Source organism: Hibiscus syriacus, unplaced genomic scaffold (genome assembly GCF_006381635.1).
Source record: "Hibiscus syriacus cultivar Baekdansim isolate YM2019G1 unplaced genomic scaffold, ASM638163v2 tig00006753_pilon, whole genome shotgun sequence".
Classification (NCBI taxonomy): Eukaryota; Viridiplantae; Streptophyta; class Magnoliopsida; order Malvales; family Malvaceae; genus Hibiscus; species Hibiscus syriacus.
This window is the reverse complement of record NW_024062111.1, coordinates 941,733-956,676: the sequence shown is the minus strand read 5'-3', so window position 1 is coordinate 956,676 and position 14,944 is coordinate 941,733. Positions and strand designations below refer to the sequence as shown.

The following is a 14,944-nucleotide window of genomic DNA, read 5'->3' as shown; positions in this document are numbered from 1 at the left end:
TTTTCATTTCTTCTTTTTGGTTTAGTTTTTTTATGAAACCCACTCAAAATCGGTAAAAATAAATCCAAAGCTTCGACCTTTTAATGTTATGATCTCCTCCAACGACCATCTGATAGAGCTAATTTTGAAATATGTTGCTCATCTTATCAGAAAAATGTTTCTTAATGTTCAGATCTTCAAACGAACATTCCAAATCCCTAAATCCAACAAAGTTTTCAACTCCTCTCGATGATAGACGTTTTATAATCAATTATGTGAATTTTAAAGAGGTGTTTTTAGAAAATATAAACTAATTGAATGATAACAATGGTGAGGTGAGTTTATCAATAACTATGGCAACAAAAAACACACAAAAAAATGGAGATTTTATAGTGACTAAAAATGGAGAGAAACCTTAAATTTAATAAACAAGATGGTGAGATGGAGTAAATAGAGAAAATAATAATGTTATGTTAGGGAAAAAATTAATAAAATTTTCCTGGCTTCCATATCAGCATAAATATATCATGTCGTTCAATTGTTACTAATTTGATGGTCAAGTGATAAAAATAGTACAAAAAGTTTAGTGGTGAAATTAAAACTTTTTATAGTTGAGATACCAGAATAAAATAATCTCTAATGATTAGTGACTAATGGTGCAGTTTATGATTTCCTTATTTTAGGATAACTACATTACTAGTCATTGAACTTTGATCCCTTTTCAATTTGATCATTACATGTTATTTAATTTATTTAAAATTCAGTTTATAATTTTATTTTTTGTTCAATTTAGTCCTTAAATTATATTTTTATCTGATTTTTTTAAAATGGTATTTTTACTTGAAATTAACTCATAAATATTTCTATTGTTTTCTGTAATCTGCTACAAACTCTGTATGATTACACATTACAATTAGAAGTTCATAAAAGACAAAGAATAATTCACTCGAAAATGACCTAATTTGAAATTCACCTGAAAGCGATATTACTTTACTTGAATTTCATTTGTCAATGATGTGACTAAAGCTGAACGAAAACCGATACGAAGTCTATTCAGACCTAAATTAAGTTGATATTTAACTGATTCAAACCCAAATTATTTTTATCATAATTGATATTGATCCGACTAGATGTTAACTTAACCCAAACTCGAATTAAATCTAATATAAAATCAACTTAAAAATAATCTGAACCCGAGTTAACTTGAACCCAATCAAATTTGAGTCAAGCAATTGAATTAACTAACATAACTCATTTGATTTAACCCGACCCGACATAATCCGACCTAAAACTTGATAAAATTATCTGATTTCACATTCCGAGTGAAAATATGATCCTTCAAATAGGTAAAAGAGAATGTATTCATATTAGAAACGGTCCGAATAATATACGAGATAAAAACTAGTTCTATGTTATTTTGTAACAAAGGATTACAACATTAGGAACCAAAAGAATATATATAAATACACACACACATTACAAAGAGGGTTTTTTTTCTCTAGAACGTGAATTGTTTGTTTTTCTTTACATTCAATGAAACATACAAGGCAATGGTCAATGAATTACATGGAAAACATATAAGTGAAACAACAACAAAATCCTATTCCTATATGCAATGGGGTAAGGGGTATAAGTGAAAGAAACTAATAAAAACATTGGACTCCCTTAAATGACTGGTGCTTCGACTCTTAAGTACCTATATCCAAAATATGTTTCGGATACATATTTAGGCATAGATATAAGGAATGAACCTCTAAATACATGAAAAAAAAACTTGACATAATTGAGTATACTAGCGTCGGATATAAGTTGATACCTTTCATCCGAGTCCAAGTAACATAGGCTTAGTAGAGTAAATGACCTCAGGGGGATGATCTTGCCGGCTCACTTTACAGACCTCCACGTTGAATCCGCAGTCCATCAGAAGCAGCAGACATGCTCTTTGTTGTTCAGATAGTTGATCTCTGGGGCCCTTAACCTCAACGAGTTTGGCTTCACCTTTGTATTCTCCGTGGAACCGCCATAGCAACAAATCCGGCATTCCCCTGGACCAACTGCGGTAATCCTGAGCGAGATGTCTGCATAGAGAGGCCAAACAAGGACCTCCGATACATGAAACAGCTGCCCGAAGGTCGGAAAGGGAGTGCCGGTCCCAATTAACTCCTCGACAAGCTGTTCCCATATGCAATTCCCATGAAGTAATGAGAATCTCTTCGGCCAAACCATCGTGAACTTTTTGTAGGAGGGACTCGATAAGACTCTTTCTAGCCGGGTAAAAGTGATCTGTCTCCATATCCAAAGGAGCAATCTGCAAAAAGAAATATTGACTTATCCGTAGAAGATCACTTAAACACAAAATAAACACAAAAATCATCCAAAAAAAGAAAAGAGGTAACTTTTTGGAGAAATTGAATTGATTATCAAGCCCAAACTATTTACTCTTTCAAATGTTTGTTTAGGTCCCTTGACTCCTACGGTGCCCCAACTTTTCATTTTTTTGAAATACCCGTGCTCAACACATAAAACAACAGATTTTGCTAAAGCCCAGCAATAGACCTACAAATTCTAGTATTCGTATTGTGTTCGTATATCTTACTGTCTCATAATCATGTTCAACTTAATATATATTTATACAAATTTTGTTATGTTAATGAATCGTATTGCATAAATTTCAAAACATTTGTATTTGGGTCATATCTTGTCCAGTTTTGAGTCGTGTAACCGTTGTCACATACTCAGTATGAACCAAGCAACATGAACAAATTTTCAAAATGGAATTGCAATCTAATTAACATGTAAACATGAAGAAACCACATACTTGCATGTAAAGAAATACAAAGCATCACCGATTCGCAGAAGCAAAATTCAAAATATCATGTTTCTTTTATGACCGACATTGAGCATCATACCTGAAATCTGGAGCGGAAAACATTTGGTACATCAGAAAATAAAATATCCCACATGAGAAGCCCAAAAATAGTCATCCAAATACCACTCTCTGTATGGACACCATGCCATCCACCTCCTGTTGCATAATATTGCAGAGCTAGTTGTTCTACACCACATTGCTCCCCATCTTCCCCATAGAACCGGCTTTTTCTACCAGTTTCACAATTCAATGGCCTCCCTTGAATATGTACCTGTATGTCTCGGGAAATCTAACAGTATTAGTCAAGTACTATGTCACCCGAACATTGGAAAGAGTGTCAGACACATATGTATTCGGCATGGGTATTGTTCAAATTTTTCCAAGATTTCCACATAATTGGAGAGTCCCTGGAGGATTATATCCCATACCCATGTCCGGAATTTGCATCGAACATGGATACTTCAAGAAAAAGGAAGAACAGAAGCAACACATGTTAAGTATACTTAATAACTTTTAAGTGCATAGTTCAATGAGCATTTCAAGACCTGAAATTCAACACAGAAATATTAATAAGTACCTCTGTTATCTTCCTCTTAAGAGATTCTGAAAAGCTAGGAGTTTTCCATCGCCTTGGTGGTTTTCCCAAGCGAAGAACCCGTCTTTGTAGAGCCATTCTTGAACCAGCACGAATCCAAGGATCTAATAATCCAGCCTCAGCAACTGAAAGACTCTCATTGGGGCAGCCGATATGCTCCAAATCAACAGATAATCTTACAGTCCAATATCCTCTTCTTGTATCACAAGTGAAGCAATTAAGCAATCGCCTTAGTAAATGTATCGCCTCATTGTACCTGAGCCAAGATAGAATTATAAAAACATTAAAAAAAACAATATCCTTGATGTTTTTTTATAGGAATTGAAGGCCTCGTTAAAAACCTCCTTCATGATTAAAGGAGCTTATAGAGAAGCTCCTTAATCAGGGAGGAGGAAAAGAGTGCCTTAAGATTTCATTAATCATAGAAAATACATGAACAACCAGGAGCCACCCCCAATATAAACAAAACACCAAAAACAACCTCAAACAATCCTACCAAAACCAGCCTAATCCAACAAAGCAACAACAACAGCCTAAAAAACAGACTGGGCAAACTCAAAGCCTAAACGTGGCCCGATAGACGGCCAAACAAAACAAAACAACCATAATAAAAGCCAAGGGTAACAGCTAACTAAAACCATAGAAGCCAACTTCTAACTCAAAAGCCACTTAGCTTTCACATGATAAGAATACAAAAAAACACGCACATAGCCGCCTTTCCACCACATTAACTCGTCTTGTCGGCTAAAACCATCCGAACTTCCAACTCCAAACAATAAGCATGATGCAGATCACCTGAAACTTCTACTCCTTCCCCCGCCATAGTCTTCCTAAATCATATACACTACTGAGTCATTAGACTCACAACCCAATTCTTTCCCAAAATGCAAGGAATCGATCGCATCCTTCTATTGAGACTGCCCCAATGCTGAAAAGTCAGAATTATATTTGAATCTGCCATCAAAAACAGACACCTCTTCCTCCCACTGCACCTTACTCTGATGTCTCTTGCTTCGAGAACCCCTATACTTTCTTTTGGGAGCTGTAAAATTCTCTTGAAAAAATTGGACAAATCTATATTTGTTGCCAAAACCCTCCTTAGGACTCATGAACTGCCTTGCGTTACCCTTTGGATTTATGTATGCGTAGTTGTAAGAAAAGCCATCTTGAATCCCATCCTCCACCACCCTTGACTCAACCCGACCATCCAACATGGGGAAATCATTATAATAATCCTTCGAGCCCACAAAAGCACATGCAGGCTCACTACTTTTCCTGTAGGCATCTTCTTTCTCCCTCTCCACATGAACCAACAAATCCTCTTTATCCTTTAGGCTCACATCTTCCAATTCCCTTGACACTAAGTGACCATCCAGGATGGGAAAATTAATTAAATAATCCTTACTCCCCTCATAACCATGTGCAGGCAAGCAACTGTCCTTAAAGACATCCACTGCTTCTTTCTCCGCATGCACCAGCAATGTCTCGTGATCCCCCACTTCCTCAAGTTGAGAAAGAATCATCCCCTGACCCACAACGGCACTCCTCGGACCCATCATCAATTCCTCGCCTATGTTCCTGTCCTCCATACCCTCACCCGACAAGAAGCTGCCTCTAGTAGTAGTCCCCAAACAGCAGAAAAATATTTCTTCTTTCTCAGAACACCTCTCGGCCGACTGCACCTCCGAAGAGTGCACGGATCTTCCTACTTCTTCAGCACCCACCTCTAACTCGGGAAACTTAACTGGAGAGACACCAACGAGCTCCCCCACCTTGGATAACGGGGATGTGACTGCCTCTTCCAACGAAGACGACTCTACCCGCTTAATAAAAATTCTGCACCATTCTACCAAGCTGTTTTTTAGAGTTGAAAGATTACTCTCGTCAACAGAACCAACAAAGGGAGCCTCCGTATGACTAACCTCCTTCACCACACTCTTGCCCTCGACTGGATATGGACCAGAGAACTTCTTCCTCCAGAAAACATCACGAGGATGATATCTCGCCATGAAAACTCTAACTTTGTTACCTTGAATCCAAGAACTATCAACACAGTTGATAGCCTTCCTCGCGTCCTCTAGTCTGGTGAAACGAACAAAACCAAACCTACTTCCTCCCTTTTTTCTTTTATTAGGGATGAAAGAATCAACCACCTCGCCATATTTATCAAAAAATAACCAAAGACCTTGGTAATGAAAACTCTCAGGAATGTTGAAAATGATTACTGTGACACAATTTTTCCTAACAAGAACTCTCACCTTACTCGCCATCAAGAGAAATGAAAAGGAATAAAACAGAAAAACTTATCTAAAACAGCTGATTTTTAGAGAGGAGGAGGAGCTTCTCTCACTAACACCTTTCTTCACATTGATCAGGTTAAAAGTACTATCACAATTAGCGAAATGAAACTAATGACTCCTCATCTTCTTGAAGTACCTATGTCTAGCACTCGTGTTCGACGCAAATCCAGACAAGAGTACGTGAATATGACCTTTAAGGATGTTATAAATAGATAGATAGGAAACTTGAAAAAAATTAAATATACCAATGTCAGACACGTACTCATATCCGATATCACACCAAGTCTAAGTAACATTGATTAATAAAATTGCTACAACTACTACTTTTCCTACTCTTACTAAAGCTATTATCCATGCAAAACCACCACCATGTATGACTTTTTGAAATATGAAGCTTTTTAAGTGAATGGTTGTACACATAAATCATGCAATGAAACAGTGTTAAAACCTACCAAGATAAAAGAATTTAAAAGATAATTAGTTCCCTCCAAGTCATCTTAATATTCAAGTTCAAGAAAGGTATGGGGCATTTTACGAAAAGAAGCATGTGATTCAAGGTTCGTAATTCCATACCTATGCTCACGCTCAAGGAAGGAAATTCCAAGCAATATTACTTTGGAATACACCCATAATGCTGAGAAGCAAGAAAGAAAAGTAGCCTTTAATTCAAGAGTTGTGGAATCAATCAATTTCTTGGGAGAACTGGATATGCGGGAATCAGCTATCATGATGCTTCTTAAAACCAATTCAGAGTTGTTTTCATCAAGAGACTGATCCATTATTTGAGCCACTTCAATGGCCTGCAACACATTAGAATTACATGAGGTAAAGGCAACAAAAAAACTTTGGCTGTTATTTTCACACAGAGAAATGAAGACCTCTTCATACGCAAGCAAGTCAGTTTTATTCAAGAAGATATGTTCTGAAATTATGCATTTGTAAGTAGGATACTTGACAATCCCAAGATCCACCAGTAGGAATGCCGACAGATCATGTTCTCCATTTAGGAAGAAAAGTCTCTGCAGTACAAAACAAGACATTACATTTAATTGTTAAACACCATATGAGATATCACTGACGTATTGAGGGGCAGAACCAGAGTATGAGCACCTCAGCCCTCCAAAAAGGGATTCAGCTTCTGATGATGTCCTAATACATATCCCAGTTCTCTCCAAAATCCTAAGTGGTAGAACGGGACTGCAATTTATAAACCAACAATAAGAAATCAGAATGAGAACATACAGCTGGACTTGCAAAATAAAAAAAAAATTGGCATTCTTGTTATGAAATTATATTACCATGATCCATCTTTGTAGCAGGAAAGAAGAGATGCAACAAAATTGTGCTTTCTTGAACCTTGATTAAATTTCTGAATACTCAACAGAAAACAGAGGCCCATCAAAGGAACAAGTAAGAAACCCATACTTCATATCACAACCATTAATAGCAGATAAACTATAGGTGCACCGGACCTTTACATAGAATTTCAGTACAACGAATGACTGCTTAGAAGAACAGGAAATGAGGGTATGAGTATCAACAAGAAAATCATTTGGATGAGTAAAATAGCCAAAAGCATGTGCCAACTTTTAATATACAAGCCTACCACTGTATAAAAAAAAGCGACAAATCACAATTAGTGTAACATAAGGGAAAGCAGCCAATACAAATTAGTCAACAACCATGCTTTCAGAAAAGTGGCAGTCTGAATCTTATCTTAACAGAAAAAATAACTGACTAAACCATTCCATAACGGTCATTCTCTCAGAAATTAAGGCACCAGGGTTAAATTACTAAAATCCCCCATTATTTGCAGATACCTGCTAAAATAAGAAAGCCGATTTGAGATGGAAAAGGCAAGATCTATGCAAGCCTTAAACTTGTGATTGAACTAAACAAATGAGGCTACTATTATTGTTTGAACTAAAATCGTTTATTTACTTCGGCCAAATCACATCGAAGAGTTCAGTTGAGGAAGGGATAACCAATTCTAGCACCAAGGCATAGAACTGCTGCTGTACTAAAAAGATAATAAATGTTTGACCCGTATCTGTCCACACAGCAGATCTCTTAATGTGTAGTCATCAGAGGCCAATCTATTAGTTTAGGAGCATAAACTGCGGAATCAACCAAAATTAGGAAGACCCTACCAAAATGCTCCATTTACTACTATTATAGTTATACTTAAATGTGCTTCAACCACGTGTTGAAACTCAGATCATGCTTGAAAAAATGATGAACAGTAAAATTATAGTCATTCTTTAAGAGAAATTAGATGGGATAAAGGCCTTTGTTTTAGTGCCTAAACTGTTTATAAAATATATGCAATAAAAATGGAAATCTTGCATGAGAGTAGCTTAACAGAAATCAAAAAAGTGTGTAAGAAAAGCATAATCGTTTGAATAAGATCACCAGTTTGATGGATAATTATGACTGTTACAGTTTCAATATCATATAGATATACCTAAATTCACTATTAGCTTTTAAGTTTTGTAATGAAATGTCGCTTCATATGTAAAAAGACACTTACAATGAGATACAAAAGTACAGAATAATCAAAATGAAAATAAATTATTTAGAGAATACACTAGTTGATTGTTCATGATCCAATAAACCCTTTAGTATGATAATTTTAGTGGCATCATAGACCCTATAGTAAAAGAAACGAGTTAATAATAAACATAACCTCTTGACATTGTAGACCAGTTCCCACTTCTTTTTCTTTAATCCATTTGTTCTCTTTTCACGGGGCAATGAAAAATGATAAATAAAAAGGAAAAGAGAAAAACAAAAGAAATTATGCTAGAAATTTCTGTGAATTGTTAGATGACCATATTGGCAAATAATTCGGCCAATGGAACATGACACTAGGCATTATAATAATTACATTCCAAGCCTGAAACCCTACACCAAGGATCCCAGTAAATGCTTTTAAAGAGAACAGAAATGCTACAGATCCACAAAGAAAAAAAATAGACATAAAAAAGCAAACCTTTTTAAGTGTACAGAAAATGTCACGGAGCTCAGAAACAGTGAGCAGACTCAGAAGGTCTTTCACGTCATCATCATTTAGTTTAGTTTTATCTTCAAAGAGATATAGATAGCCAGTTGCTGCAATGTCACACAAACAGAATTTGCTATTAGTATAAAATTTGGTATAGAAATAGGAAATATTTTTGTAAACTTAAATTACCAGACAACTCCTTGGCAGCTTGTTGAGGATCACATATTTCAGGATACATAATGGTTGACAATCGAAACCATGGTCCTGCATTAAAATAGCAAGACAAAGAAATTTATTGGCCATGGAAACAAACAAGTATTGGAGAATGTAAATTAGTAGATTAAACACTTAGTATAGCATGACAATGAATTTGTAGAAACTCATTTAGAATGCAAAATAAACTAGCCCCTTAAAAGAGTCCAACAACAAAATCTTGAATTACATCGATGACCCAAGTAAAACAAACAGTATATTCAATTTGTAATTCACCAACACATAAAACAAAACAGAAAATCACGAAATGAAACATATAAGCAGCCAATAGAACCAATGTATAAGGACCAGGCGCAAAGTTCACACCCATACATACTAGTATACATAAAAAATTGAAGTCAGTGGTTGTGACTGAGAGGATATTATACAAACTTTATATTGTAATACAAAACCTTTCCGTGTATAAAGTCGAACAAAGAGTCTCTGAGCATCCTCTGACAATGAAGTGAATGATTCTGCTAACAGATGATATAGACATTAAAACCAAGTCGTTGATACAGACCGAAAAATGTTGAAACCAAGAATTTGAAGCAGTACCAATGAATTTCTTTTCATCTTCTTTGAAAAGGTGGGGGCTACTTGTTAGAACCTCCTTTAGTAACAGACAAAAATTTTTCTGATATTTTGGTTTATTAGGCTGGTGGTCCTTTGCAAATTCAGCTACTTGAAGAGCTTTTTGCCACAAATGTTTGAAAACATCAAATTCATCACATCCTTTTTCACCATTAAAAATACTATTCTGACACACAATCTGAATTGGAATAGCATCAAGAGAATGTTCAGGAACAGCAATCACATATCCCTGCAAGAAGCGATGAAGATCCATAATTTTAATAGATTTAAGAGTGTGACAACTTGATTGATCAGAAGAGTGTGGCTAAACGAATATATATACATATATATAGAGAGAGAGAGAGAAGCGTGCCTGACAATATCAACATTTTCATTAAGGTGATTATCTACTACATAAATCAAATATATAGCCCCTTTTTAGCCACTTATATGTAACCTATTCAAAGCATTTAGAGAAAAGCAACACACAATTTTGATACCATAAAAGCATATCAAGGAAGTACTCTCTTCCCTAAACTTCAGAAGCTTATGATGATCAAACATTCGCTGCACATGTTGGATGTTTCTAGAAACAATTAGGGAAGGAATGAGGATGAATTTAGACACTTCATTTCCCACTGAACTCGATTTACCTACTGGTAGGTTGAGGCTTTTGGACATGTTAGTTTATCCACATTCTTTCCTACAGTTCCCATTAAAAGGAGTTATCAATTCATATCCTTCACTTATTCATTTATTGTATATATGAACATTAAATTCATACGAGAAACCATACAACAAAGAAAAAGCCAAATGTTTCTTTTCAGCTACATCACCTCAAAGCTCAAGGAGAACTTCTCAATCAGAGGAGATAAATACCGAGCTAATTCTCGTGGGAGATAACCAAACACTTTACAGCAAACGGAAATAACCTGTTTAAAAGAAGAAAAAGAAATAAGGCTCTAATAGTAGGTTTTCCTCTTTTTTTCCTAAGAAAAGGTCAAAATAACACCATCAAAAAAGCAAACGCAAAAGCAAGTTAACCTTGATAGCATTTGGATCCTTAATATTATCAGGTTCTCTCAGGAGAGATATGCTCGCCCCAAGATTTACATCCTTTTCATCACTAAACTTGTGCCCAACAATAAAAGTATCAATAGGCCTCTCAGATATGCTGTCTAAAGTTTCATCCATATGATGTCTAGACTCATGATTATAAGTGGACAGGGCAGGAAACTCAACCACGATGTTTGCCCTTTTATCACTGATTGGATTTTCTGTTGAACTAGCCACATCAATTTGTTTAACACTCTCAGTATGTGACAATTGTCCACTCTGATCACAACCTTTTTCTTCACTTGAACTGATTTCCGAGAAGCCAAGAGTGACATTCTCTCCATAGTCGCAACAACTCTTACTAAGGTCACGACTCGGAAACTGTTCTGATTTCCTTGAAGAAATTTGAAGTTTTGACTGATAACAACCAAAGTCTAATTCAATAAGCGTCCTCTGTGTCAACTTCCGTTTGGTTCTTCTAGAAAGACATGCATCTGAATCCACTAATTCATATTAAAAGATGTAAAATCAAATAAGAATAAAAAATAATAATGACTTTTACCCCCAAAAGCAAACAAGGAAGTAGAAATAACTATGTTATTGAACTCCTATTTGAGTGTTCAGCTCATGTATGTTCAATTTTTTAAGTCCTTTCATGTATTTGAAGGGTTATTAGAAGATAATATCCTTGTATCCATATTCGAATATATGCCGTCATGTATGTCCAATGTTGACATATATGTCGTATATCTCTATATCCTTATCTGCATATATGTCAAGTACAAGTGTAGGATTCTGATTCATGAAGAAATTAGGAAGATTGCATCACTATAACCATATCAGAATATATGGTCGGAGACCCAGAACAATGTATATAACTAACCAATAGCATGACAAACAAGAGAAGAAAAATACCCAGATGAGAATTGATAGTGTAATCTTCACCACGAACTTTGTTCCCACAAACAGGGCAGGTTACCAAATCAGAGCTTGGTATTCCAGACTCGCCTTTGGAACATTCAGTTTCAGCCAAACTTCCATTTCTATCAGACAAAAGATTCAAAATACCCTAAACAAATGTAAAATCAATTTCAGTTTTAGCTTTCCACAACATAAACAACGAAATCAAAGGAAGCGAGAGGGGGATTACCTGAATTGGGGAAGAGAGAATACATTGAAAGTTGGGAAGTGAACGACGGCGTTTGCCGATCAATTTGCTCAAACTTTCTCTTCCGGTTAGCATTTACAGCAGAGTAAGTTTACGTAAATTGCCCCTTAATCATTTGCAAGTTCGCCATTACCTATTAATTTGAAACCCTAGCTTGGTAGCTTCCCTAGTAAGCTAGGCGACGGACCTCTTTTCCCGCCAAATCGGGGTTTATTGCAGTGTGATACGTGTAGGGTAACAACGGGTGGTTTGGCTCATCATCAAATGCTTCTCCACCGTCCATTTCCATCGCTTCACATTTCAAGTTTTCTTTTAGAGAAAAAAAATAAGGTTTAATTAAAGCGTCCAAACTACGTTTTTTTTTTTGGGTTGGCTGCCAATTATATTTGTGTTTTATCTAATTAAAGCGTCCAAACTACGTTTTTATCTAATTTTTTTATTGATTTTAAAAAATATAATATATAGTTATTTTCGTTTTTATTTAATTAAAGTATAGTCACCACGAGCTAATTGCGGTTAATAGTTGACGGATTAGGTGACGTAACAGTTAAATATTTTGGTATAATCACATATTTAGTCTATTTTATTTACATACTCTCTTAATTTAGTCATATTTTTAATAAACTAAAATAAATTAAATCCTCTAATCGAATTATACCAGGTGTCATAATAATAAAATATGTTTTTAAAAGTTTAGATAATAATAAAATATTTTTTTAAAATAAAAATAAAAATTTTTTAAATTAAGTTAATAATAAAATTTATTTAATAAGTTAATATAAAAATATTTTTTAAAGTTAATAATATATAATATTATAAATTTAAGTTAAGTATTTATATAAAAATATTTTTTAAAGTTAATATATATAGATTTTGCCACGTGACATCATTTGATTGGAATATTAAATTTATTTTAATTTATTAAAAATATGGTTAAATTGAGAGAATATATAAATAATAGATACCAAATGTGTGATTTTTTCAAAATATCACGTCATCTAATCTGTTAACTTTTAACTGCAATTAACTTGTGGTGACTACATCTTAATTAAAGAAAAAACAAAAGTGATCATATCTTAATTAAATAAAACCGAAAGTGACCATATGTTATGTTTTTTTTAAATCAATGAGAAAAGTGGACAAAACACTAACATAAGTGATCAACCATGTAGTTAATCCCTTTTTTATTTTATGTGTCGAAATTATTTTTATTAAAATATGTGTTTAAAGCTTTAATTATTATTCTTTTTTATTTTCTGTCTAGTTTGATAGTTGAAATTTTCGTCAATCACTCAAAACGTAACATATGTCACACTCATAAATTTTTGAAAATTATTATTTTTAAAAAATCTAAAAGTTTTCTAAAATTATAAAAAAAATTAAACCCCTAAAATCTTTAATTTCAAACTTCATTATTATCCCTGACCATCTCCGGTCATCGTTGTTGTTGTCGAACGATCATTCATTCATCGTCGACTATTAAATTACCAACAATCACCCTTGTCAACACCACAAACCCCTAATCTCTAAATTCTCAATACTTGAATTTATAATCATAATTCTTAAATCCTTACTCCAAATCACAAATAAATTTCTTATGGTTGATGTCGTCATAACTTATTGGAGGCATCCAAAGAAACAACGACGTTTATGGCATCCCTTCCCCCTCTATTGGATGGCGATAATGATGATCGACCTGTTTGAAATTAAGAATTTTATGGTTTTCGATTTTTTCTTTTTGATAATTTTAAGGTTGTTTTTTAAATAATAGTTTTAAGTTTTAAAAATATATATATATTTCAAAAAAAGTATAAGTGTGACACATGTCATGTTTTGAGTGATTGACAAAAAATTTTAATGGTCGTGATGAACAAGACACCTAAAATGATAATGTTGAAAATATTTTACATCTACTTTAACTAAAAAAAAACCTTTTAAGTACTTGGACTGGAAAAGTAGTATTATTTGGACATTTATTTTTCAATTAAGCCAAAAATTAATAATATATTTTCATGTATAAATTTGTGCAAACATGTGTCTAGCTATTTTTTATAAATTTACATCTAGTATAAAACTTTTAGTTTTACATCTTTCTAGGATAGTTGGATGAGATAAATCAAAGAATGAGATTAATAACAACAACAACAAAACCCTATTCCCATATATAATGAGGTAAGGGGGAGGTAGAGTAGTAGGCATGCCCCCAAAGCCAGGTTGAGAACAGCTTCCGTGGAAGACCTCTGGCAGTCAGAAAATTAAAAATAAGGATAAAATTCTATGCATGTATAAATAAATAAATAAATAAATACATAGTTGAACAGTCTTCATATGCGCGTCTGTAATGGGAAGTAATCCCTGCAAATAAATTCCTGTGTAAAAATCTCTGCATATAGACAGAAACGTAAGACCCGACTAAATTTAAAAAGAGGAAACAAGAATGAGATTAACTCCTTGTTTTTTCCAGTTAATATCTTTTCATTGTCTACCGTTAATCTCAACATTTTATTTATATCATCCAATGTGTTGGGATTATTGAGACTCTATGAACAATCGAAAATGTGTCAAGAGGGGATTGATTAACCTTTTGAAAATTTTGGGTGTGGAAGTAAAAGGATAGACAATTTGGCATAATGATTTAGAGTGATTCAATTTTATTAACCAAAGTCTATATCCACTACCTTAGTTCCGCACTATAGATTATAGCGAATTCACTAATTTGTTGTCAAGAGTAACATTTACAAATCCTTATCTTTTTAGGCTAAGATAGAACCACTCCCCTTTTTACATAAGGATAAAAGATGTAACAAGAAAAACCTCACAATGTAGGTGTTTACAAAATTTAAGCTCACAATAATGAATCCTAAAGATGTTGGAATATTTTTCTCTTGATCTCTTTTACTTCGATAGGTGTCGTAACCTTATTCAAGTGTTTTTAACTTGATTTTATATGTTGGAATGAATTTGTGACTGTTTCTAATCATTAAGGACTTAATTAGCTATAAAATAATTATCTAATATAAAGAAACGGTCACTCGAAATGCTTGCATTAAATATAAAAAAAATGAAATATAAAATTATGTCAATTTATTTGATTATGATTTTTTGTAAAATAAAACAGATACATTTTGTAGTCTACCTTCTTACAACC

At 33.9% G+C, this 14,944-nt stretch overlaps 1 pseudogene; it reads right to left on the bottom strand.

Annotated features, from left to right (window-relative positions):
* Positions 1–1,663: 1,663 nt before the first annotated feature.
* LOC120201050 lies at positions 1,664–12,094 on the bottom strand (annotated as a pseudogene).
* Between the last annotated feature and the right edge of the window lie 2,850 nt (positions 12,095–14,944).